Below are 13,090 nucleotides of genomic sequence, written 5' to 3'. Positions count from 1 at the left end.
AACTTGCTCTACTCAATCCTATATGCAATCTAGAATTCTCACTTTCGAGTTCAATTCAAGATTCGTAGATAGTATTCAATTGGTGATCAAGCAATCAAATAATTAAGTGCAGGATTAAATAAATAAACCAATATGATAAACTAAGAAATCAAAATCAATATCCGAATAACAATAGTCATGAAAGAACCACAACCCTAGAATGTGAAGTTTAGCTCCACATAGACATGGTAGCAAAACAACAAATCATACAAAGAAACATAAAAATTACTAAGTTGGTGGAAGAAAAGATGAAACCCGGCCTCCGCGGCGGCTCTGTGCTCTTCCTTGGTCAAAAATTGCTCTTAAAAATGCTCTCCTATGTATATATACCAAGTAGGGTTAGGCCCAAACAATTATACCTTCTCCAATGTGAAAAGGGACACTTTTCCCAGGCTTAACTAGCGCTGCAGCGCATTTGACCGCGCATCTGGGCGCGCTAATTGGCTGACTTCTGTTTCTGAGCGCGCTAAAACTAGCGCGGCCGCGCATCTGGGCGTGCACTTTTCACCCTGTTCCTTTCCGAATTTGGAAAAACGTAAAACATGAAAGTTGTAGCCCTTTGAGTTAGCTTCCAACCACATATTGTGGAGCCAAAATGGAGTTCTGAGCGAAAAGTTATGTCTATTTTACTAGACAGTGCGCAATCTGCCTACTGGAGTCTTCGTTCGCTCTAACTATCATCCGTTGACCCCCAAACACGATCCCGGCTTAATTCCTTGAACTTTTACTCAAACTTTAAAGCTCCAAATCACTTGAGTTCATCCATAACATCTATATAGCTCGGAATCACTCCTACAAGGCATAAAACATACAATTAGTGCAAAACACTAGCGATTAAAGCTCAAACTCAATTAAAGTGCAGTAAATTAGAGTGTAATAATCGACTAAAATACGTAATTATAGCCTATCATCACGTATCATAATATACTTTTTTGTGATTTTAAAATCGATAACCGAGGCATCTATTGTCAGTATCGAACTATCAATGGGGGAATTATAAAACGTATGCTAGAAAAGCATTATGTTGGTACAAAACATCGACTATATTGATTATATTAATATGGAAATCGAACCTTGATGAGTTCAAGAGATGGCAAAGATCTGTGGATATTCAAAGGATTCAATAACTTTTTGGCATAAGTGTTTACCTCGAAAATACGAGTAACAATTAAATTTGATTTGTGGTTTTAAAGATATGTGATTAAGTTCGATACCAATTAATAATCAAGAAATGTGAGTTATAAATGAAAGAAACAAGTAAATCAAACCAGTGTTGTTTAGCAGTATCGACCTCGAGCCCAGTAACCTCAAGATGAATGAAGAACAATAAAGTAAGAACAATAGAGAGAAAAGGCAAGTCTGATGAGCAATGAGCCAGTAAAGTAGGATGGTATATTCTTTGCCAATGACTAGATTGTGTTACAAAATTGGGATGCCCTTCATATAACAGGGAAACCCTAAATAAGGTAAATTTCTATTTACAGTAAGGAATATTATTGATACAGCTGTCTAACCGCCTAGTACAGAATCATACAATCCTATTCCGGGATTTGCGCCATGATCTTAGGGACATGGCAGGAATCTTGCCCATTCTGTTGCAAGTTCATAACGGCATTATTCGGGGTCGAGCATACTCGGCTTCGGTACTCCTCGTACTCCTATCTTCGGGCATTGCATTCTGTCCTCGAGCTCGAGTCTAGTCTATCGACCTCGAACTCGACCTTACCCGAACTCAGACCTACGGCGATCCCTCAAACCCTGGGAAATCGAGCGTGTCTGATCTCGACCGTATACAGATAGTCCCCGCGTTTCTTAGAGTAATATGATAAGAAACGATTTGAACCTCGATTCTCTGAAGTCTCTAATGATGATGTCATTCCCATGACGCGGGCGCTCGAAGTGACCGAAATGTCCTGTCAGTTCGCTTCCCCAAAACATTAAATGCATGCCAGTAATGGTCGGCCACTAGCGCTGTCGAACCGTCGTCGCTCATCTATTAATGCGAGGCTACTTCTTTGAATTGAAAACTTTACTCCTTCATTCACATTTACTCTGATCACCTCCCTTCTTCATCTTTTCCTCTCATCATCTGTTTCCACCGCCCCTTTAAACGCTGAAAAATGCCAAGTTCTCATAAAACACCACGCTCTGCTACCCTCTGTATTCTTTAGCTTAGAATTATAGCTAAAACTTCCAATACAGTTCCCAAAAAAAAGAAAGCATCGTCTTCTTCTACCTCCCGGCCGGCCAAACCGGTGGTGCTGCCGACTCTTCAGGAGATCACCCCCGGCCCTTGTGTGATTTGAAAAGGACTTCAATATTGAAAATCTCCCCGATATCCTAGGCCGATGCGAACATGTATCTCGGTATATCTGTTCGATATTGAAGAAGTACCTCAAAGCCATGAAGAGGGACTGCGGCTAGGGAGACGAGGTCGTGTTTCAGATCCCAGGCCCCGAGGAAAGCATCACTACCCACGTGGAGGGGTTTTTAAGTGTTTACACTTACCCCTTCACACTAGGTCCCCTCGATCCGGTAGTGATCGACTTTTGCAAAACATATGAGGTCACCCTCGGCCAGATCCATCCCTCCTTTTGGCACATTGTGATCATGCTGTGCTAAGGCTGAGGGGTTGGAATTTACCCTCAATCATCTTATTCAGCTGTATCGGCCCCAGCTGTTTCGAGGGCTCATCAGGCTGCAACATCGAAGAAAGAAGACCTTCTTCGCTAGTAATAATGAAGACAAAGATCGAGGCTGGATGAGCCGGTTCATCAGAGTAAGGACTTCGGATGTCATCCCTAGGGACAAAATGTCATTTCCGGAGAGATGGAACTTTAATCGTAAGTGGAGTTTCTTAAATACTTCTTCATACTCTACTTCCGTGTTCCATAATATTTTTAGCTTTTCTGCAGCTATTAATTGGACGCCTCACGCTGTCCCTGACCTTGAGGAATGGGTTTGAAAGTTAGTTGCCACCTCCTCGTATGATGAGCTCAAATGGCGCGATTTATCGAGGGGTAAATAGGAGGCCAAGCATCATGGTAAATTCTCTTCCCAAGCTTTAATACCTTTCTTTTACCGGTGATGTCATCCTATTCATGTTTATTTGTGCAGGCATCGGAGATGTCTCCGAAATGAGGCCAGCCCCGCCTGGGGAAGGGACCGAGTCCCCGATTCTAAAATCGGGGAAAGACAACAAAAGGAAGAGGGATTCGAAGCCCAAAGATACCCAGGATGAGGCGGCCCCTACTCGAAAGCCGAGGAGAAAACTCATTCATGTGGACTTGGATTCAGCCATTCAACACCTGGAAGATGAAGAGAACGAAGGTGAAGAATCGGCGCTGGTACCCCGAACTAGGAAACCAGTCGAGGCCGCCAAGTCCTCCGAACCTGATACCTTGCCTCTCGATGAAGGAACTCCGAAGAAAGACTCGGGAAAAGCCCTCGAGTCCCCCGAGATTGAGATCGCACCTCCTCCTTCAACAAATACGCTAGAGGGGACAAGTGCTGAGAGGGCCGAAGCTAATCAGAGCGCCCCGAGTGAGGAGCTCGAGGCCGTGACAATAGGTCATTCACTTTCTCTACCATCTTACTCCGATGAGACAATAAAGGATGCTCGGGCTCTGCGAACACCCGACCCGAGCAAGGTCCTCGAAGAAGACCCTTTTCGGGACTATTTCACCGGGGTTGACGATGTTGTCGACCTTAACGATACATCCACCCTCTTCGAAGAGGCTCAATGTCTCCTCTCTCGGGTAAATACAATACTTTCATTGTTGTAATTTTTTCTTTTCTTCCCTTCTTTCGACTGACATATCTTCATTTCATGTATAGGCCATCGTCAAGTTTAGGGCTGAGCTTAGCCAATGTGAGGCCAAGCTCAGGAAGGTTTCGGGTGAAGAGAAAGCCCTGAGGCTTCTCTGTAGCCAAAAGGATGAGGAGCTTAAGGGCTGAATTGGCCAAAGCTTGAAAAAACGAGACCGAGCTAGATGAGCAGGTAACTGTGATTTTAATAGAGTATGGTCTTCTTGGCCTTACTTTGGAGGCTAACACTTCGATGGCCCAGCTGCAGTAGAAGTTGGAGATGATAGGGCAGCCCCGGGGCGAGGTTGATCAAGTTAAGGCTGACTGCCATTAATGGAAAGAGAACATGGATCGGCCGGCTGCCGATAAGGAAGCTGTTACAGCCCAACTGACCTCAGCTGAAACTCAACTCCGAGGTATTAAAGTGAAGAGTCTGGCCCAGGCCAAGAAAATTGAGGAGTTAGAGGTAGAGCTTGCTAGAGCCCGGGACGAAGCTGCACAGGCGAAGGCTGAAGTTGAGAAGACGAAGGCTACGGCTGATAAGACCATCGTCGTATACTTAAGGGACGCCGCGACTGTCCAAGCGGAGCTACGGGAGGCCTCCGACCGGAAAAAATGGAGTAATGATTTGGCCAAGTGCCAAGCCCGAAGGGAGAAATCCACGCCCGAGGATTTGACCCCACTGAAGAAATAGCCCAGGCAAAGGTGTTGGAAACCGGTTCCGGGTTTCTTGTTTCTTCTGATGATGAAGATGCTGTGAGTGGCTCCGAGGGCGGGGAAGGTGATGAAGGTGTCCCCGAGGAAGAGGAGATTCCCGAAGATAGAGCTGTCGAGGTTGTAGTTCCTGAGGAAGCTGCTTCCGGGGACGTAACCCTGAAATAGATTAGGTTCCCTTTTTCTTTTTTGTGTTAGGGCCCCTCGTGGGCGTTGTAAATATATTTTGTAAAACATCTCTTATAAATATAAAGAACCTCTTTGCTCTATCTTCAATTTGTGTTGAATTTCATTTCGTCTTCATCTCTTAAGGTTTCAGTTAATCCTCGAGCTAAGCTTAAATTGATTTGATGCGAGATGTCGGGACTCTTGAGTCTGAGTTGAGTGAGAGCAAGGTCTTGAACCCTATATATTTTGGCTCTTAGGCTCTTTTTATATCAGCCCTTAGGCTCTTTTAGGTCGGCCCTTAGGCTCTTTAAGCTGGCCCTTAGGCTCTTATATATCGGCCCTTAGGCTCTTTAAGTTGGGCCAATTCGGCCTCTAAAGTGGCTATAATTTTTCCCTCTTTTCGGCTAAAAGACTTAGTGAAAATTTTTGTATGCCTTAGCAGTGTTTTTTGTACCCGTTGGATTTTTCGAAGGTTCGACGGATCGGGACCTTATTAATAATTTGTTTGAGTAAACATAATCGAATACCTCTTGAGGTTTTCTCGAAGGTTGATGTATCGAAGTCTCTAAATTATTCGAGGGCTGATTTTATCAAAGCCCTTTTATCGTTTCTTTTGCCGAGGGTAGCCTGATTTAACCGGTTTTTGCAAAGTGTTTGAAGGCCTTTAATTTATGGCGGAAGTCGGACGTCTCTAAGACGCATTATTTCGGCCGTAGCCTTTTTATATGACCGTAGTCTTTAATACGGCCGTAGCCTTCGGGTATGTCTCTTGGACTTATTTCCCGATAACCTTTCGAACTTGTTCGAAAGGTTAGTCCCCGAGTATGTTGGCCTTGGCCTTTGTATCGAGAGGGTGCCTCTTTGAGGTCTTATGAGTCTGAGTTTTCGATGACTCGAATGTGCTGACTGTCGATGACAGTCCCCGAGTATCTCGGGGGTGCATTCATGTTCTAGCTCTTGAGCCATTTCCCGTAGGATTATAAGTGTAGAGCTCGTATAATAGTAGACTTCTTTGACATACAAAGTGTTTTTGATGTACACAGAATGCTTCTTCAAATAATTGATACATGCGTACATGTTTTGCCGTCGGGGCTCGACTATTCTATATGGACAGGTTCATCTGACTGTTTGGCCCATTATAAAGTTCTCCTATCGAGGCCCTCTTAGGCATGAAGTATTTTCCTCGAAAATATGACCTCCGAGGGTGATGCCCCCCAGTATTCGAGGTTTATTGAAAAGAAGCCTTGGATACTGTTCAGTTCTCCTTAGGTAGAATATAGTTGTTGCCTCGTTAAAAACCTCGCCGGTAAAACCCATTTAGGACAAAATCCGATCTAAGGAAAAAAGAGTGCAACACCTGCTTTAAAACCTATGGCCTTCATGTAAAAAAGGTGCCTCCGATATCTTCGATCGAACACCTGCAATGAGTTAGTATTAAATCCAAGTGGACAAGAAAGATACATTCATACCTTAGCAATAGTACCATTTGAGTAACGATACGTTCCAATTGTTCGGCAGTTGTTCACCTTCCATTGTGCTAAGTTTGTAAGATCCTTCAGCGACAACTCCGAGGACTCGGTACGGTCCTTCCCAATTCGGGCCCAGTTTCCCTTCATTCGGGTCTCGAGTATTGAGGGTGACTTTCCGTAGAACTAAGTCCCCGATTCCGAAGTGTCGAAGGTTGGTCCTTCTATTGTAGTTTCTTTCGATCCTCTTCTTCTGTGCGGCCATCCGAACAAGGGTTGCTTCTCATTTGTCATCTAATAGCTCGAGGCTAGTATTCATAGCCTCGTGATTTGACTCCTCCGATGCATGTCGAAACCTGGCGCTGGGTTCCCCGCCTTCAACAGGGATGAGGGCCTCTGAGCAATATACTAGAGAGAACGGAGTAGCCCCCGTGCTAGACTTCGATGTTGTTCGATATGCCCAAAGGACCTCGGGTAGAACTTCTCTCCATTTCCCTTTTGCATCGTCCAACCTTTTCTTCAAGTTTTGAATGATAGTTTTGTTTGTTGACTCGGCCTGTCCATTTCCACTTGGGTGGTATGGTATTGATAAGATCCTCTTTATTTTGTGTGCTTCGAGGAACTCCGTTACCTTGATACCGATGAATTGTTTTCCATTGTCGCACACAATCTCGGCAGGTATCCCGAACCGGCATATGATGTGGTCCTAGATGAAGTCAATAACTTCTTTTTCTCTGACCTTCTCGAAGGCATGTGCTTCCACCTATTTAGAAAAATAATTAGTCATAAACAAAATAAATTTAGCTTTACCTGGGGCCGTTGGTAGAGGGACGACTATGTCCGTTCGCCATTTCATGAAAGGCCACGGGGATAGGACCGAGTGGAGTTGTTCTCCGAGCTGATGGATCATCGGTGCAAACCTTTGGCATCTATCGCACTTTTTAAGAAACTCCTTAGTGTCTTTTTCCATGCTATCCCAGTAATACCCTGCTCTAATAACTTTGTGAACCAAAGACTCAGCCCCGGAGTGATTCCCACAAGTACCTTCGTGGATTTCTCGTAGAACATAATCAGTGTCCCCCGTTCCTAAACATACCGCCAATGGCCCGTCGAACGTTCTCCGGTACAATGTTCCATCTTCATCTAACGCAAACCTAACAGCCTTGGTTCGTAGGGCCCTCGATTCTTTATGGTCCGATGGGAGTTTTCCATTTTTCCAATAATCGATATATTTATTCCTCCAGTCCCAAGTCAAACTTGTTGAATTTATCTCGGCATGACCCTCTTCAACCACATACCTCGATAACTGGACGACAGTCCCCGGGATGATATCATCTTCTTCGACCGGGGATCCCAGATTAGCAAGTGCATCTGCCTCGCTATTTTGTTCTCGAGGCACATGATCCAGAGTCCACTCCTTGAAGCGGTGCAAAGTTACCTGTAGCTTATCCAAGTGCCATTGCATTCTATCCCCTTGAACTCCAACAGCGAATCGCACTTGGCTTCAATGACTTCTGCTTCCAAGCTTTTAGCTAGTTTGAGACCTGCAATAATGGCCTCATACTCGGCCTCGTTATTAGTTAACCTAGAAGTTTTAATAGATTGTCTAATGGTATCACCCATAGGTGGATTTAAGACAATGCCAAGCCCGGACCCTTTTACATTCGAGGCTCCGTCCGTGAAAAGGGTCCATACCCCCGATGATGTACCCGATCTTAGCAGGAGCTCTTTCTCCACTTCGGGTACGAGGGTCGGTGTAAAATCAACCACGAAGTCAGCTAGGATTTGCGACATGATGGCCGTTCGGGGTTGATACTCGAAATCGTACCCGCTAAGTTCGACGGCCCATTTGGCCAACCGGCCCGATAGCTGGGCTTATGCAAAATGTTTCGAAGGGGGTAAGTTGTTAATACACATATGGGATGACACTGAAAATATGGTTTTAGCTTCCTAGATGCGCTTATCAATGCAAGTGCTATTTTTTCTAAGTGAGGGTATCCAGTCTCAGCATCTCCTAAAGTTCGGCTCACATAATAAACAGGGAATTGCGTACCTTTCTCTTCTCGAACTAATACACCACTTACTGCTATCTCGGACACTGCCAAGTATAGGTAAAGTTTTTCATCCACCTTCGGGGTGTGAAGCAAAGGTAGGATCGATAGATATTGCTTTAATTCTTCTAAGGCGTGCTGACATTCTGTGGTCCATGCAAATTCCTTTTTCTTTTTGAGCAAAGAAAAGAACCGATGACTCCGATCTGATGACCTCGAAATTAATCGACCCAGGGCAGCAATTCATCCAGTTAGCCTTTGCACGGCCTTCACGCTGTCCACGACCGTGATATCCTCGACGGCCTTAATCTTATCGGGGTTAATTTCGATACCCCAATTCGACCCAAGCCAACTCCAAAGGCAAATTTCTCCGGGTTAAGCTTCATGTTGTACTTTCTAAAAATTTTGAATGTTTCCTGCAAATGGGTCAAATGGTCCTCTACGCGCAGGGACTTAACCAACTTATCATCAATGTAAACTTCCATTGTTTTACCTATTTGTTCTTCGAACATTTTGTTGACTAGTCGTTGATATGTAGCTCCCACATTTTTTTAGCTCGAAGGGCATTACGTTGTAACAATAAGTTCCAAATTTAGTAATAAACAAAGTCTTTTCCTGGTCCTCCGGATTCATCTGAATTTGATTGTACCCGGAGTAGGCATCGAGAAAAGTTAGGATCTCATGGCCGGCCGTGGCATCGATCATACGATCAATGTTGGGCAGTGGGAAAAAGTCTTTTGGGCATGCTTTGTTCAAGTCCTTATAGTCTACACACATTCTAAATTTATTTCCTTTTTTAGGAACTACTACTACATTGGTTAACCATTCGGGGTACTTTACCTCCCGAATAGATCCTATTTTAAGAAGTTTGGTTACGTCGTCCTTTATGAACGCATGTTTCACCTCGGACTGGGGACTTCTTTTTGCTTTACCGGTTTGAACCTGGGGTCGATGCTTAGCCGATGTGTGGTGATTTCCGAGGGAATTCCAGCCATATGTAAATGGGACCAAGCAAAGCAATCTATATTATCAATAAGAAATTGAATGAGTTTTTTCCTGAGTTCGGGGGTTAATCCCGTTCCCAGGTATAACTTTCTCTCGGGCATGTATTCGATCAGTAAGACCTGCTCCAGTTCCTCGATAGTTGATTTGGTTGCATCGTACTCTTCGGGAACGGCGAAGGTTCGAGGAGTAAGGAAGTCCTCTTCTTCGTCTTCGATTACCTGTTGCTCCGATTTTTATCGAGGCTGGGGCCGGTGATTGCTATTTAGCCACCTGCTTACCTTTGGTGCTCGATTTCTCCGAGGTCAAAGGCTCTGGTATCGGCACCGCTTCCTCTATTGCAAACATCTCCTTTGCAGCATGTTGATCTCCGTAAACTGTTTTCACTCCCAATTCTGTTGGGAACTTCATCATCTAGTGAAGAGTTGAAGGCATTGCCCTCATGTTGTGTATCCATGGTCTCCCGAGGAACGCATTATACCTCATGTCGCCTTCGATGGCATGGATTTTGTGTCCTGTATGGTTCCGGCTACGTTTACTAGTAGGATTATCTCCCCCTTTGTTGTTTCACTTGCCATATTGAAGCCATTTAGGACCCGGGATGTAGGTACGATATGATCTTGTAGGCCGATTTGTTCCACGACCCTCGGTCTGATTATGTTTGCTGAGCTACCTGGATCCACTAGAACACGCTTAACTTGAATTTTATTTAAAAGAATAGAAATTATCAGGGCGTCGTTGTGCGGTTGGGATACGCCTTCTGCTTCCTCGTCACAGAATGATAGGACGTCCTCGGGCACATAGCTCCGAGTCTGTTTTTCTCCGGTGATTGATACCTTGGTGCGTTTGAACACAGGTCCTTGTGGGATGTCGACACCGCCAACGATCATGTGGATTACATATTGTGGTTCTTCCTGCTCATTTTTTCTTGCATCTCTCTCCCTGAAGTGGTTTTCAGCTCGATCACTGAGAAATTCTCGAAAGTGACCCTCGTTGAACAGCCGAGCTACCTCCTCCCTTAGCTGCCTGTAGTCTTCGGTTATATGGCCATGTGTACCATGAAACTTACACATCAAATTTAGATTCCTCTGAGAAGGATCGGTTTGGATAGGCCTAGGCCACCTGGTATCTTTAATTCTTCCAATAGCTGACACGATCCCTGATGCGTCTACATTGAAATTATACTCTGACAATCGAGGTGCCTCCGCGGGATCGGTGTGTTTATCGAACCCGCTCTTACTCATGAGTCCCCGAGAGCTCTATCCTCGATCATTTCTCCGATCATTCCAAGGAGCGTTACGGCCTGAACCATTGTTTGTTCGATCAACATACATCTGATACCGTTCTTTGTTTGACCTTGATTCCCTATCTGTATCCCTCGGGGGCCTAGCTGCCAACCTGGTAGGATGAACTGAGCCCGAGAGGGCTCCCAACTGGTCGTCCTCGACCCTAATCTTTGATTGGTAACGATTATGTACGTCCGACCACGTCACAGCTGGATACTCGATCAGATTCTATTTTAATTGTCGAGACGCAATCGAGCTCCTTTCATTCAAACCCTGCATAAAATCTTGTACTACCCAGTCACCCGAGACCGGTGGTAACTCCATTCGCTGCATCTGGAAACTAGACATGAACTCCCTTAACATCTCGTCTTTCCTTTGTTTTATCTTGAAGACGTCCGATTTTCTTGTTGCCACCTTTATGGCTCTGGCATGTGCTTTCACGAAGGCGTATGCTAACATNTGACATAAACTCGGTTCCACGGTTTGGCTACCTTACCCCTAAGGTTTATTATAGGTACAACCAACCCTTAAAATTGGTGTTTTACCCATGAAATCCAAGACCTTCGTTGTTATGAACAGGTCATTTTGCGAGTTCGACATGTTTAATCCTGAGAATCAGAAAATCTTGAAAAGAAATAGTGTAAAAATAACATGTGTAATGAGAATCAGTAAAAAAAAATCACTATTATCTTTAGCCCCACGGTGGGCGACAAACTGTTTACCTTGAAAATACGAGTAACAATTAAATTTGATTTGTGGTTTTAAAGATATGTGATTAAGTTCAATACTAATTAATAATAAAAAAATGTGAGTTATAAATGAAAGAAACAAGTAAATCAAACCAGTGTTGTTTAGCAGTATCGACCTCGAGCTCAGTGACCTTGAGATGAATCAAGAACAATAAAGTAAGAACAATAGAGAGAAAAGACAAGTCTGATGAGCAATGAGCCAGAAAAGTAGGATGGTATATTCTTTGCCAATGATTAGATTGTGTTACAAGTGATTGGGATTCCCTTTATATAATAGGGAAACCCTAAATAAGGTACATTTCTATTTACAGTAAGGAATATTATTGATACAGCTGTCTAACCGCCTAGTACGGAATCGTACAATCCTATTCCGGGATTTGCGCCATGATCTTGGGAACGTGGCAGGAATCTTGCCCATTCCGTTACAAGTTCATAACGGCATTATTTGGGGTCGAGCATACTCGGCTTCGGTAATCCTCGTACTCCTATCTTCGAGCATTGCATTCCGTCCCGAGCTCGAGTATAGTCTGTCGACCTCGAACTCGAGCTTGCCCGAACGCGGANAGACACATAAACGGGAATACCCAATGCATCACTAGGCATGACCAAATACGGGGCAAAATAAGATGACACATACGAATATGTAGACCCCGGATCAAACAACACTGAAGCATCCCTATCACAAACCAAAACCGTACCTGTAATAACCGCATCTGAAGCCTCTGCCTCGGGTCTGGCCTAAAGAGCATAACATCGGGGCTGGGCCCCACCACTCTGATCTACCTCTCTGGGACGGCCTGTTGCTGGTTGGCCTCCACCTCTAAAGGACTGAGCTCCACCTCTAGGACCTCTACCTCCACCTCTAGCACCTCTACCTCCACCCCTAGCTGGCTGGGCGGGCTGCGGAACATCTGGTGCCTGTACCATGGCACGAGATCCCTGATGCTGAGAGCTGCTCGGTGCTCGAGGGCAAAACCTGGCAATGTGGCCCATCTTACCACAAGTGTAACAAGCCCTCGGCTGCTGAGACTGCTGGCCCTGGGGACCTGAATGACCGCCCCGAAAACTCTAAAGCGGTGATGCACTGATAGGAGCAGGTGGTGCACTGTAGGGCTGCTGATCAGAATACTGCATCTGGGGACCACGGCCACCTGAAGCTCCGTGAGAAACCTGAAGTGCTGACTGATAAGGCCTAGGAGGATGGCCTCTACCATATGAATTTCTGCCTCCAGACAAGGCACCACTGAATTTTCCTGACTGACGGGGTCTCTTGTCTGCTCTATGACCACCCCCCTGTGATAATACCATCTCAACCCTCCGGGCCACATTGGCCGCCTCCTGGAAGGATATTTCACTCCCAGTCTCTCTAGCCATCTAGAGACGAATCGGTTGAATGAGTCCATCAATAAACCGTCTCACTCTCTCCCTCTCAGTGGGAAGTATGATAAGAGCATGACGAGCCAACTCAATGAACCTGGCCTCGTACTGGGTGACAGTCATAGATCCTTGCTGAAGGCGCTCGAACTGCCTCCGATAGGCCTCTCGCTGTGTAATAAGGAGAAACTTCTCCCGGTCAAGGTTGGCGATCCTGCTGGTCTAGCTAAGCAATAATCCCTCCACCATGTCTTGGCGGATCCAAACAATCGAAATGTAGCAAAATCAACCCCATTGGACTCAACAATCCCCATGTTCCGAAGAACCTCGTGGCAGCTGTCCAGATAATCCTGGGGATCCTCAGTAGATGCACCGCTGAAGGTAGTAGTGAAGAGCTTGGTGAACTTGTCCAATCTCCACAAAGCATCGGCAGA

This window comes from Nicotiana attenuata, unplaced genomic scaffold (assembly GCF_001879085.1).
Source record: "Nicotiana attenuata strain UT unplaced genomic scaffold, NIATTr2, whole genome shotgun sequence".
Classification (NCBI taxonomy): Eukaryota; Viridiplantae; Streptophyta; class Magnoliopsida; order Solanales; family Solanaceae; genus Nicotiana; species Nicotiana attenuata.
Note: the sequence above shows the minus strand (reverse complement) of the source record.